General features: G+C 34.6%; 1 protein-coding gene across 2 annotated transcripts in view; it reads left to right on the forward strand.

Moving 5' to 3' along the window:
* The first annotated feature begins 259 nt into the window (after positions 1-259).
* Positions 260-14,623, forward strand: part of LOC137236880 (putative fatty acyl-CoA reductase CG5065) — a 30,152-nt gene continuing 15,788 nt past the window's right edge. The window contains exon 1 of one of the 2 annotated variants that reach the window (XM_067759970.1): positions 260-1,343. The gene's annotated coding sequence lies outside the window, so the exon portion shown is untranslated. Of the gene's footprint in view, positions 1,344-14,352; positions 14,562-14,623 lie in introns of those variants that run through there. The other variant, XM_067759978.1, reaches the window with a different exon arrangement.

A 14,623-nucleotide genomic window follows, 5' to 3' on the forward strand; every position in this document is an offset into this window, starting at 1 on the left:
CGTCTCCCACTCAACCATTATCAAAAAGTAAGTTAAATGAGGTTGTGAGGATAAAATCCCCCAAATAAACTTTTTAATAATCATCTGGCAACATCTCAACATTGTTACTCACAATGATATTTAATTGTGAATATTAAAACAGAATGAATAAAACATAAACATAATACGTCATAAGATATTTTAGTGTAGTATGTAAGAGTGAACCAGATATATGTGGGGTGAAACATGAAAAACGATTGGCAAGAGTGATATTATAATATACACCAAATAAAGTGTTGAATTTTTAATGAATTGGAAAGTGTACCGTAGACGGCCGCCACGGTAGTGAAAATTTAATTCCAGTACACACCATGGCAACGATCTGGAGGCGGCGCCCTCCACGGTTCGAATTTTGCAAATAGCATGGCGCTGGGACTGCCAAGTCACCACGGGTGAGTTATTGTTGGGTCAGCAAGCAAGTACAATCAATTTGTACATTATATGGCGACCGTGAGGCTGGAGCCTCGTTCACTTCAATTTTGGCATCGTGGCGTACCGGACATTTTTTTGGACAGCAGCGGTGAGTAGAGTGGAGAAAAGTGGAAAAGTGTTGGTCAGTGAAATTATTAGAACAAAATTAAAACAAAGTAAATAAATTTATAATACAAAAACTTTAATGCTACGGAGATAACAAAAAAAAATTTTTTCTACAATTATAATATAAAACACTAAATCTAACAGAAATAATAAAAGAGAAATCAACCTACAATATAAATCCTAATGCTACGGAACTAATGGAAAATTTTACAATTATAATTCAACAAAACTAAATTTAACAGAGATAATAGAAGAAAACTGAGTATAAATGCAAAGAACTTAATCCTACGGATATAATCGGAAATTTTACAAAACTAAAGTACGATATTTAAGTACGGAAGAGATAAACGAAATTTTTAACGATTAAGTACAAAATTTACCAAAAGAGTAAAACCATAATATAAAACAATTTTAATCGATGCAGAAATAAAACAAAATTTTGGAAATAATAAACTCAAATAAAACAAACAGAGATAATACAAACTAAGAACAGCGGAAATAGAAAGAAAATCGCAATTCAAAAGATAATTTTAAAATACCTAATTCGCCTGAGTAAGAGAAAATCTGTACCAACCACATTTAATAACGGCATAACATCCGCCATATTCCTCCACCTACTCACATAACGGAACGCGAAAAACCACTCCACCAATACAACGCCATTTTTACCGCAATCAGTAGCAGCAACAACACCAGCAGCGATTCAGGTCTGTCAGCGCAGCAGCAGCAGTGACGGAAACTAGCAGCAGCGACAATTAAGCATACATGTATGTATTTAAAATTATTCTTGCTTACGGGTCTTTTTCTTCAAACATATATACTTATATAAAACATTTTAATTACCATTAAATGCAATGCATTCGCTTTTCATATAATTAACTTGGATTGTTTCAATAGCATATAAATTTTGGATTTTTGATATTATGGTGGTTTTCGATAAAACCAATTAATTTTTTTTTTGATACATACAGTGATTTTCGAAAAAACCCAATTAATTTTTCGGTACATGCGGTGGTTCCGTTAAAAACCAAGTAATTTTTTTTGACAATATGCGGTGGTTCCGTTAAAAACCAATTTTTTTAATACATGCGGTGGTTCCGTGAAAAACCAAATTGAGATTTTTTTGAATAAAGCGGTGCGTCCGTGAGTACATTTTAAGACAATATACATACTTTTGAGCCATTTTAAAATCAATTACTTTTATAGATTTTTCATACAAATTTACTGCAGTTTCAATTAATTCTTCTAATAAATTGTTAAATTGCGACTATTCACCTGCAAATCAGTTCCCTTTTATAAAATTTTCAACTTCAAATATAAATTAAACATTCAAACAAGTGCTTTAGTAATTTCATATGTACAACCTTAGAAGTGGTAGACAAGTGCAAAAAACTTCAGATTCAGAATCCGATTCAGATAAATCAGGCTCAAGCTACGAAAGTTTAACTTCATCTTCGACCGGAAAAGTCACAAACCAGGAAAATGGATTTTCTTTATCAGCAGATTTTCCAGGCTTCGAAAATTCTTCCATTAAAAAATCAACTTCTAATTTAGTTTCAAATCTTAACGTTTCAAATAGTGAAATATTAACTTCAACTTCTCCTACTTTAAAATCAGATCTTAACGATCCACTTAGTACAAACGTGGCCTCATCTTCTGCTAATTCAGCTCCAGATCTTAACGATCAAATCATGGCAACACCTGAGGAAAAGAGAATTTTTTTAACACACGTGCTAATTCTATTAGAGAAAACTACAGTGGTGATCCACTAGCACTTGATTCTTTCATAGACAAAATTGCATTACTCGAACAATTCGCTACTGCAGATTTAACCTATACTTTTATAGCGTTCTTAAAATCAAAATTAGAGGGTAAAGCTCGTGAAGCAATACCAACACAAGTAACTACAGTCAATGAAATTAAAACAGCTCTACGTAATAGGATAAAACCAGACAACTCGAAAGTTGTAGCAGGGAGAATTGCAGCGTTGCATGTTAACGGTAACAATTAAACAGATTTTGCCAAAAAATTTGAAGATTTAGCTGACTCACTTGAGCGGTCTCTTATTATTGAAGGGATCACTCAAACGAAAGCTTATGAAATGGCAGTCGAACAAACTGTTAACGTGTGTCGTCTAAATGCAAAATCAAATTTAGTAAAAACGTCTAAATGCAAAATCAAATTTAGTAAAAACCATTCTAGCCTCAACAGCATTTACTAATCCGAAAGACGTAGTAGCAAAAATAATTGTGGAACAAAACAACGAAGTGACTGAACGTCAGGTTTTAGCTTTTCGATCACGTGGTAACACCACATTCAGAAACTCACGTGGTAGTTATCGAGGTTTTTACCCAAACCGGGCCATACTGGTTATAGAAACAATAATTCATTTTCATACAATAGTAACTATAACGGTAACAATAATCAAAGATATAGAAATTATAACGGAAATAGATACCAGAAAAACAACAGTAATAATATGCGTCCAATTACAAATTCCAATTCAAATACAAATAATGGTAACAATAGAGGTAACAATTCGAGATCAGCCAATGGTAGAGGTCGAAACGCTAACGTTCGCGCTTTAAACGCCAGCGCCCCTCAGGAGCGAACACTGAGGGAGGACGAACTAAGCCAGTAAGCGAACTTCTCTCACCAATAGGCATCTATTGTTTAAATTTAAATTACTCTGATTTCATAGAATTACAACTAAACGAGTCACAAAAATTTTGTTCTTTCCTAGTAAACACTCAAGCCGACATTTCCTTAATAAAAATATCATATCTAGACAGTAACATTTCATTAAATACGAACGACATTATTAATATTACCGGTGTCACTTCTGATTTAGTTTCTACTTTAGGTAAAATTACAGCAAATTTAAATTTTTCAAACTTTTCTATTAAACATACTTTACATGTAGTAAATGAAGATTTTAATATTCCATCCGATGGCATACTGGGTAAATATTTTCTGAAAATTAACAAATGCATTATTAATTATGAAAGAAATAGTATTTCCTTTTGGGTAGGTAATGAAAAAGTCGCGATACCAATCCTACACGGAACAGAAAGCGACAGTTGTATCATTCCGCCAAGATGTGAAATATTCAGACTTTTTGATTTAGGAGATTCACCCGAACCACTTTTCGTAGACTCGCAGGAAATTGAAAGAGGTGTTTTCACAGCTAGGTGCATTGTTAATTCCAGTAACCCAATAATTAAAGTCATAAATACCACAGATAATATAAAGTATGTCAAAAGAAAAAGTATTCGGACAGAAAAACTTTCAAACTACCATGTTTATACAATTAACAAGACAGAAACAGAAGACAAAAGTACCAAAAAACTAATTTCAATTTTGAAAAATTAAATACCTCAACATGCTCATAGTAAATTAATTGACCTTTGCATAGATTATGCCGACATTTTCGCTCTTGACACGGACAAAATGACTTTAAATAACTTTTACGAGCAAAAACTAAGATTGACAGACAACGATGCGGTATATGTTAAAAACTATAGATTGCCATACTCTCAACGCGAAGAAATAAATCGCCAAGTAAATAAATTATTAGACAATGATTTGATTGAACCCAGTTATTCGAATTACAATAGTCCTTTGATTGTAGTCCCAAAGAAAGATACCAATGGTCAAAAAGCATATCGTATGTGCGTAGATTTTCGCGCGGTAAACAAAAAACTCATTGCTGATAAATTTCCAATAGCTAGAGTTGACGATATTTTGGACAATCTTGGCAGGGCAAAGTATTTTTCCACATTAGATCTTTTTTCAGGATTTCATCAAATCCCCTTGCATCCTGATTCTCGTGACATTACGTCTTTCAGCACTGACCGTGGCGCATTTAGATGGAAAGTGCTTCCATTTGGCTTAAATATAGCACCAAATTCGTTTTCACGAATGATGACAATAGCTTTTTCGGGTATACCACCCAATGTCGCATTAAAAATCTTTCAAAAGTCTTCGATACTTGTAGATCTTTTAATCTCAAACTTAACCCAAATAAATGCAACTTTTTACGACCAGAAATTACATTTTTAGGTCATAAATGTTCAGCCAAAGGTTTGTTGCCAGACGACTCTAAGATAAACGCAATTAAAAAGTACACGAAACCGACTGACAAAGACGCGATACGACGATTCGTCGCGTTTGCAAATTATTACAGACGGTTTATACCTAATTTCGCATCTCTGGCAGCGCCTCTAAATCGATTAAACAGAAAAAGAGTTGAATATGTATGGGATGTTGAGTGCGAAAGAGCATTTTTATCTTTGAAAGCAGCGTTACTTTCACCAAAATTACTTCAATATCCAGATTTTACTAAACAATTCATTATTACCGTTGATGCTTCCACAACTGGATGTGACGCTATTCTGAGTCAAGAACAGCAAGGTAGTGATTTACCAATTTGTTTCGCTTCTAAAGCATTTAATAAAGCCGAACAGAAAAAACACATTATAGAATTAGAGCTTTTAGCTATTTACTTTGCAATAAAGCAATTTCGACCATACGTTTATGGCACCCATTTCATTGTAAAATCAGACCATATACCTCTAGTATACTTATTCAACATGAAAGACCCATCTTCAAAACTTTCAAGAATAAGACTGGAACTATCTGAATATAACTTTACTATTGTATATATAAAAGGTAAATCAAACGTTTGTGCTGATGCACTATCGCGTATAACAATCGATGAGATTAAAGAAGCTAATAAACAAATTTTGGCAGTACAGACAAGAGCCATGACAAAAAAGGCAAACGACAAAAATTTACATAGGAAAACAGACAAAACCGATGAAAAACAATTTACTTTACATGTCTACGACAAATTTTCATTTAATTTTTCTAAAAAAGTTCCACGAATAAGATCTGCAATTACGTACGATAAATATAATAAAACAACAAATTTAAGAATTTTTGCGCATATTAAACATAAGAAACTCGAGTTACTTAGTTTTGAGCTTGTTAACGAAATAATGACTTTAGAGAAATTACTTTCGAGGCTTGAATCAGAAGCCGGCAAACGCAAAATTAGGCAGATTGAATGGCCTAAAAACGATATTATGTTCGAACATTACACTATTACAAATTTCAAAAATATTGGAAATAAAATTTTAAAATCTTTAGAAATTATACTAACAGATTCAGTGGAGACAGTAACAGATGAAGATACAAAATTAAAACTTATGAAAATTTACCATAATGATCCCATTTCTGGTGGACATTGCGGAATGAAAAGACTTTACGCAAAACTACGAACAAAATTTTATTGGAAGAACATGACTCGTGATATATCGAAATATATCAAAAATTGTAAAGATTGTCTTGGCGATGGCGAGTACCGAAGAAGATTTAATGATGAGCTGTACGAGCTATACGCAGACATCAACATAGTCCAGCGAATTAAAACGCAGCGGCTGCGCTGGCTAGGCCATGTTATGCGAATGAAAGATGATGCTCCGGCCAAGAAAGTGTTTCTATCGGAACCCGCCTATGGAAGCAGAGGTAGAGGGCGGCCCCCACTCCGTTGGAAGGACCAGGTGGAAAACGATTTAAACTCCCTTGGTGTGACCAATTGGCGCCGGTTGGCGGAGCGAAGGAGCGACTGGCGCGCCTTGTTGGACGGCCATAACCGTTTAGACGGTTAATCGCCAATTAAGTAAGTAAGTAAACCTAAAACAAAAGAAAAACTTGTTTTCATATTTCATATTTCTTTATTCAGTCTATGATTTACAAGAATCTTACAGACTATATTAAACATTGTATGATTTTTAATAATCGGGGATTGCCCATATTGCTTTTTTTTTTTTTTTTTTAAATGTATGAAAACATTTATTTGAAGCAATTTTTTAATTTTATAATTTATTTAATAATTTGGGAAAACTTTAAACAACGTGACATCAGGACGGACAATATTAAACATTATTAAACATAAGGTTTATTTACAGTAAAGTTAATTTAAAATGGAAAATAACATATTTTTAAAACTTCGACGAGATATCGAAAAATCAATACAATAATTATTATTGATTGAGTTAATAGCAATTAGAGCGTGAGTGATCGGGCCATTAAGTGCGTAATTAGATCTAAACTGGTCAATTACAAACATAGTATATTGGCGCAAAGTCCGTGATGGAACATACAAGTTCAAAGACTCTAACAGTATCGGGCAATCAATATTGCCATTAGAAATATCCATAATAAACATTATAGATGTAATTAATCTTCTACTTTCTAATGTGTGAAGATTGATTAGCTTACACCTAGAGATATATGGATGAAGAGGCAGATCGAAGTTTATATCGTATAAACAGTACTTCATGAATATTTTTTGCACACGTTCGACTCTCTTATTGTGTACCTCATAATAAGGACCCCATATTATGGAACCATACTCAAGTCTTGACCGTACAAAGGCATTGTATAATAGTTTTTTAGTATATGGATCCTTAAACTCGGATCCATTTTTTTAATAAAGGCCAGTAAGGAATGTGGTTTGGGGATAATAAAATTTAAGTGCTCGGTGAATGTAAAAGACGAATCAAATACAACACCTAAATCCCGAATTTTATTCACCCTAAGTAACGGCTTATTAGAGACATAGTAAGACGAAATCAATTTATTACATAATTTGGAATAAGTTATGTAATAACATTTGTTGGCATTCAGCGCAAGCCTATTTTTACAGCACCACTCATTAAAATTATTTAACTCAGATTGTAGTATGAGAGTATCAGACTCGTTCTTGATTCAGAAAAAAATTTTCAAATCATCAGCGTAAAGAAGATAATTGCATTGCTTGAAACAAGCACTTACATCATTGATAAAGAGAATAAAGAAAAGTGGGCCAAGGATACTACCTTGGGGCACACCTGATGTTGCTACGTAAGGAGATGACTTTACGTTGTCAATAACAACAAAATTTATCCTATTGGATAAGTATGAATAAATCCATTGTAAAAATGTTGAGTGGAAACCCATTTTTCGCAATTTAGCCACGAGAGCTTTGTGCGAAACTCTGTCAAAAGCTTTGGATATGTCCGTATATATGCAGTCAACTTGACAACCATGAGTAAAAGACGAGATGCAGTAATTCGAAAAAACGACCAGATTAGTTACTGTTGAACGCCCCGGAACGAAGCCATGCTGACATGGGCAAATATAACGCTTAACTGCGGACGATAATTTAAACATCACCGTTTTCTCAAAAAGTTTTGAAATCACGGGGATCTTCGATATTGGCCGATAGTTTGTAACGTCAATTTTACTACCACTTTTATGAATAGGTTGAATAAAAGTAGTTTTCCATTCATCCAAAAAGATACTTTAATGATAAATTAAATATATGCAACAAGGGCTCTGCAACGGAAGCTACACATTGCTTCAGGAAAAACAAGTAATGAAGGCTAAGTTCGGGTGTAACCGAACATTACATACTCAGTTGAGAGCTATGGAGACAAAATAAGGAAAATCACCATGTAGGAAAATGAACCTAGGGTAACCCTGGAATGTGGTTGTATGACATGTGTATCAAATGGAAGGTATTAAAGAGTATTTTAAGAGGAAGTGGGCCATAGTTCTATAGATGGACGCCATTTAGGGATATCACCATAAAGGTGGACCAAGGCTGACTCTAGAATTTGTTTGTACGATATGGGTATCAAATGAAAGGTGTTACTGAGCATTTTAAGAGGGAGTGGGCCTTAGGTCTATCGGTGGACGCCTTTTCGAGATATCGCCATTAAGGTGGACCAGGGGTGACTCTAGAATGTGTTTGTACGATATGGGTATCAAATGAAAGGTGGTAATGAGTATTTTAAAAGGGAATGGGCTTTAGTTCTATAGGTGAACGCCTTTTCGAGAAATCGCCATAAAGGTGGACCAGGGGTGACTCTAGAATATGTTTGTACGATATGGGTATCAAATGAAAGCTGTTAATGAGTATTTTGAAAAGGAATGATCCTTAGTTCCATAGGTGGACGCCGTTTCGAGATATCGCCATAAAGGTGGACCAGGGGTGTCTCTACAATGTGTTTGTACAATATGGGAATCAAATGAAAGGTGTTACTGAGCATTTTAAGAGGGAGTGGGCATTAGGTCTATAGGTGGACGCCTTTTCGAGATATCGCCATTAGGGTGGGCCAGGGGTGACTCTAGAATGTTTGTACGATATGGGTATCAAACGAAAATTGTTACTGAGCATTTTAAGAGGGAGTGGGCATTAGGTCTATAGGTGGACGCCTTTTCGAGATATCGCCATTAGGGTGGGCCAGGGGTGACTCTAGAATGTTTGTACGATATGGGTATCAAACGAAAGGTGTTACTGAGCATTTTAAGAGGGAGTGGGCATTAGGTCTATAGGTGGACGCCTTTTCGAGATATCGCCATTAGGGTGGGCCAGGGGTGACTTTAGAATGTGTTTGTACGATATGGGTATCAAATGAAAGGTGGTAATGAGTATTTTAAAAGGGAGTAATCCTTAGTTCTATAGGTGGACGCCTTTTCGAGATATCGCCATAATGGTGGACCAAGGGTGACTCTAGAATGTTTGTACGATATGGGTATCAAACGAAAGGTGTTACTGAGCATTTTAAGAGGGAGTGGGCATTAGGTCTATAGGTGGACGCCTTTTCGAGATATCGCCATTAGGGTGGGCCAGGGTGACTCTAGAATGTGTTTGTACGATATGGGTATCAAATGAAAGGTGGTAATGAGTATTTTAAAAGGGAGTAATCCTTAGTTTTATATGTGGACGCCTTTTCGAGATATCGCCATAAAGGTGGACCAAGGGTGACTCTAGAATGTTTGTACGATATGGGTATCAAACGAAAGATGTTACTGAGCATTTTAAGAGGGAGTGGGCATTAGGTCTATAGGTGCACGCCTTTTCGAGATATCGCCATTAGGGTGGGCCAGGGGTGACTCTAGAATGTTTGTACGATATGGGTATCAAACGAAAGGTGTTACTGAGCATTTTAAGAGGGAGTGGGCATTAGGTCTATAGGTCGACGCCTTTTCGAGATATCGCCATTAGGGTGGGCTAGGGGTGACTCTAGAATGTTTGTACGATATGGGTATCAAACGAAAGGTGTTACTGAGCATTTTAAGAGGGAGTGGACATTAGGTCTATAGGTGGACGCCTTTTCGAGATATCGCCATTAGGGTGGGCCAGGGGTGACTCTAGAATGTTTGTACGATATAGGTATCAAACGAAAGGTGTTACTAAGCATTTTAAGAGGGAGTGGGCATTAGATATATAGGTGGACGCCTTTTCGAGATATCGCCATTAGGGTGGGCCAGGGGTGACTCTAGAATGTGTTTGTACGATATGGATATCAAATTAAAGGTATTAATGAGGGTTTTAAAAGCGAGTGGCCCTTAGATGTATATGTGAAGGCGTTCTCGCGATATCGACCAAAATGTGGACCAGGTGATCCAGAAAATCATCTGTCGGGTACTGCTAATTTATTTACATATATATGCAATACCACTAACAGTATTCCTGCCAAGATTCCAAGGGCTGTTGATTTCGCCTTGTAGAACTTTTTCATTTTCTTCTACTTAATATGGTAAGGTTTCACACCCATTTTACAAAGTTTTTTCCAAAGTTATATTTTGTGTCAATAAACCAATCCAAACATGGTAAGTTTCATCCCTTTTTTCGTATTTGGTATAGAATTTTGGCAATTTTTTCATTTTTCGTAATTTTCGATATCGATAAAGTGGGCGTGGTTATGGTCGGATTTCGGCCATTTTTTATACCAAGATAAAGTGAGTTCAGATAAGTACGTGGGCTAAGTTTAGTAAAGATATGTCGGTTTTTGCTCAAGTTGTTGTGTTAATGGCCGAGCGGAAGGACAGACGGTGGACTGTGTACAAAAACTGGGCGTGGTTTCAACCGATTTCCCCCATTTTAACAGAGAACAGTTAACATCATAGAATCTATGCCCCTACCAAATTTGAGAAGGATTGGTAAATTTTTGTTCGACTTATGGCATTAAAAGTATTCTAGACAAATTAAATGAAAAAGGGCGGAGCCACGCCCGTTTTGAAGTTTTCTTTTATTTTTGTATTTGGTTGCACCATATCATTACTGGAGTTGAATTTTGACTTAATTTACTTATATACAGTAAAGATATTAAATTTTTTGTTAAAATTTGAATTAAAAAAAACTTTGTGTTAAAAAGTGGGCGTGTTCTTCATCCAATTTTGCTAATTTGTATTTAGCACATATATAGTAATAGTAGTAACGTTCCTGCCAAATTTCATCATGATATCTTCAACGACTGCCAAATTACAGCTTGCAAAACTTTTAAATTACCTTCTTGTAAAAGTGGGCGGTGCAACGCCCATTGTCCAAAATCTTACTAATTTTCTATTCTGCGTCATAACTTCAACCCATCTACCAAGTTTCATCGCTTTAACTGCCTTTGGCAATGAATTATCGCATTTTTTCGGTTTTTCGAAATTTTCGATATCGAAAAAGTGGGCGTGGTTATAGTCCGATATCGTTCATTTTAAATAGCGATCTGAGATGAGTGCCCAGGAATCTATATACCAAATTTCATCAAGATACCTCAAAATTTACTCAAGTTATCGTGTTAACGGACAGACGGACGGACATGGCTCAATCAAATTTTTTTTCGATACTGATGATTTTGATATATGGAAGTCTGTATCTATCTCGATTCCTTTATACCTGTACAACCAACCGTTATGCAATCAAAGTTAATATACTCTGTGAGCTCTGCTCAACTGAGTATAAAGATGAAAATTCTTGATAATCACATTGCTTGGAGCTCTTGATCGTCTGAATACTTAAGATAATATCATCAATATCTAGAACTAATGAGGAGAAGTCGAAACAAGACGTTATCCCATTCAACATATCCCCGTCGTTATTCCCCAGGTCATCAACAACAAAGTTTGTTTTAAAAAATTCTGCAAACAGATTGGCTGAATCACTAGACGATGATGAATTCTTGCACTTGTAAGACACAGACAACGGTATTGTTGAAACCGATTGTTTGGAGCGAATGAAATTCCAAAACGATTTAGGATTCGATTTGATATTATTTTCGAAATTGAGAATATATCGATTGTACAAAAACTTATCAAGACAATTAAACTCCTTCGCGTAATTCAGATATTGTTGCTTGAGTTCGGGACTTCCTGATTTTTTAAAAAGTTTATGATATTTATTACGCAAATTGTTTAGAGTCTTTAAGCTTTTGGTATACCACGGCAACTTGTAAACCCTTGCCGGGAAACGAGGAATATTAATATTCATTATTTCCCAGATATTACTTTTGAATAAGTCAAAGCACTCTGAAAGATTGCGATTATTAAAAAGAGACTGCCAGTCAATATTTGAAATCAAATTATTGATCAAGGCAAAATCACATCGGCTATAATTGAAACCAACTTCATTATTGAGTTTAATATTTTCAAATTCATAAAACTTAATCTCCAATATCAATGGTACGTGATGTTTATCAGTATTAGACAACGGGCAGAGGGAACGAATTAAATTATAATTAAGATCATTACTAACAAATATAAGATCGAGGATTTTACCTAGCGTATTTTCAAAATCATTGATTTGAACTAACTGTAAACTATAAATATTATCAACTAAGTACATTTCACTAGCTTGATTGACATTAGTAGGTATGAGAGTTTTCTCACCTGGAAGATAATTCCATATGATTTTATTTAAGTTAAAATCCCCTAAAATACAAAATTTAGAATTCAAGTTAGTGCTCGAAAGATGCATAATATTATTAACATGATTTTCATAAACACTATCTGCACTATTTGGTGGTATATAAGAAACACTGACAAATAGACATTCTGTTTTGCCTTTTATGCTGATTATAAGCTGATCAATAGAAGTATCAGCGATATTAAGAGGAACCTCCGAGGTTTGTAGGCTTTTTCTTACAGCAATTAGCACTCCTCCACCTCGATAAGGTCCTGTACTTACATTATCACGATCTTTGCGATATATATTATAAAAATTTTTATCAAAAAACTGATTACTAAAAAAGTCCGCAGTAAGCCACCAACTCCTTGTAAACCTTTCGATATATTAGTAATTGACACAATAGGACCCCTACCTGAGTCCAAATATGGTAACAAGTTCGCACTTACCATGATTTGCGACATGACTAAATACCTGGTAACAGTCGCTGTGCCAGACAAATTGGCAAAAACAATCGCTTCAGCAATTTTTGAAGGATTCATTTTAACATACGACACAATGAATGCCATAAAGTCATATTTAGTTACTGAATTTAAAAATGAATTATTCGAAGAATTAACAAAGCTTTTAAATATTCAACATAATTTTTCAACTGCATACCATCATGAAACTGTTGGCACGATTGAACGTAATCATAGAGTTTTTAACGAATACTTACGTGCATATCTAAAAGACACTTTTTCTGATTGGGATGTTTATTTAAAATACTTTACCTTCCTACACAATACTACGAGTAGCACAAATTTCGACAATCAATTTTCACCTTACGAGTTAGTCTTTGGGAAAAAGGCAACTTTGCCTAATGAATTAACAAAAGAAAAAATTTACCCAATTTATAACGTCGAAAACTATGCCAAAGAAGTAAAGTTTAGGATGCAGAAAACGCACAAAATGGCACAACATCTAATTAATAAAAATAAGCTACAAAGTAAAACATTTATACGATAAAACGGCACGACCTTTAATTGTAAAAATCGGAGATAGAGTACTTTTACAAAAAGAACCACATCATAAACACGAAAATATTTATCAAGGTCCGTTCATCATTACTAAAATTAACGAACCTAACGTAACTATTTTCGATGAAGTCAAAAACAAAGAAAAAGTGGTACATAAAAACCGCCTTAGTAAAGTAAATTAACATTACTTTAATACCTTGATAAAACGTTAAATTCCATTGAAAAATAAATCCAAACTTTTCTTTCTAGAATTTAAGCAGCCACGAAGGCAAAAAAAAAAAAATTGTTAAAACAAAAAAAAAAGCACAAAATTTTGTATATTCAAAAAACATATTTCAAAACAGCAAAGACTACAAATGTAAAACTTTAACAAATCTAATATATGTATATTACAATGTAACTATTTACAAAAGAAAATTCAAACAAAACAAACATACAAAGTATTTTACTAATTTAAATTGAAATTAATATTCTCGCCAATAACTTTCTAGTTCCTACCAGTAAACAAACATGAATGTAAATAAAATTTAAGTATTTTTACTTCTAAGTTCATTTGTAATAATCAGTCATAAAAATGGTTCTGAACCAACGAATTAAAAAGGGGAGGGACACCCTAATATAAATATATATTCGTTTGTTCGCAACAATTTTTATAAGTTTTTGGCCAAAGAAGAATGTGACAAAATTGATCACTTTGTCAATTCTTCTTTTCCCCAAAAAGGGTGATGTAGTGATAAAATTCCCCATTTTATACATAACGAACACATCTGACAACGCCATTGCGGACAATGCAAGATGTGACATTGTGAATGGTGCACTTTGTAAGAAAGAGTAGGAAACATGTTCATAGCATATTCTAATAAGTAGTCAGCTATTGTAATACCACGTGTTAGACAGTAGGCAAAGTATGTTGTATATAATGAAATATAAAAATGACGAATGGCAATAGTGCCATCGGCATTTTTATGTTTCACGGCCATTATTATAATTTCGGCTACTCATTGAATTGGACGCTTTTAGAATTGGTCATTTAAAATAAAGTATTTTAAAATCCAAAAGTTTTTCCTTTTTTTTAAATCAATGAGTTTCTGGCGGAGAAGACCGCCACGTGATTAATATAAACGTGACATGGCGTCGATATGGAGGCGGCGCCCTCCAAGATAATGGTAAACCGTATCAGAACAGCAAGGTGACGCCACATGGTAAAACGGGGCGAAGAAGCAGGTAACCTAACCTAGGTGAGTCGAATGGGTCGGCTAACGAAGCCGTACCTTACATTATAAGGTGCTTTTACCGAATC

Source organism: Eurosta solidaginis, chromosome 1 (assembly GCF_040869045.1).
Source record: "Eurosta solidaginis isolate ZX-2024a chromosome 1, ASM4086904v1, whole genome shotgun sequence".
Taxonomy (NCBI): Eukaryota; Metazoa; Arthropoda; class Insecta; order Diptera; family Tephritidae; genus Eurosta; species Eurosta solidaginis.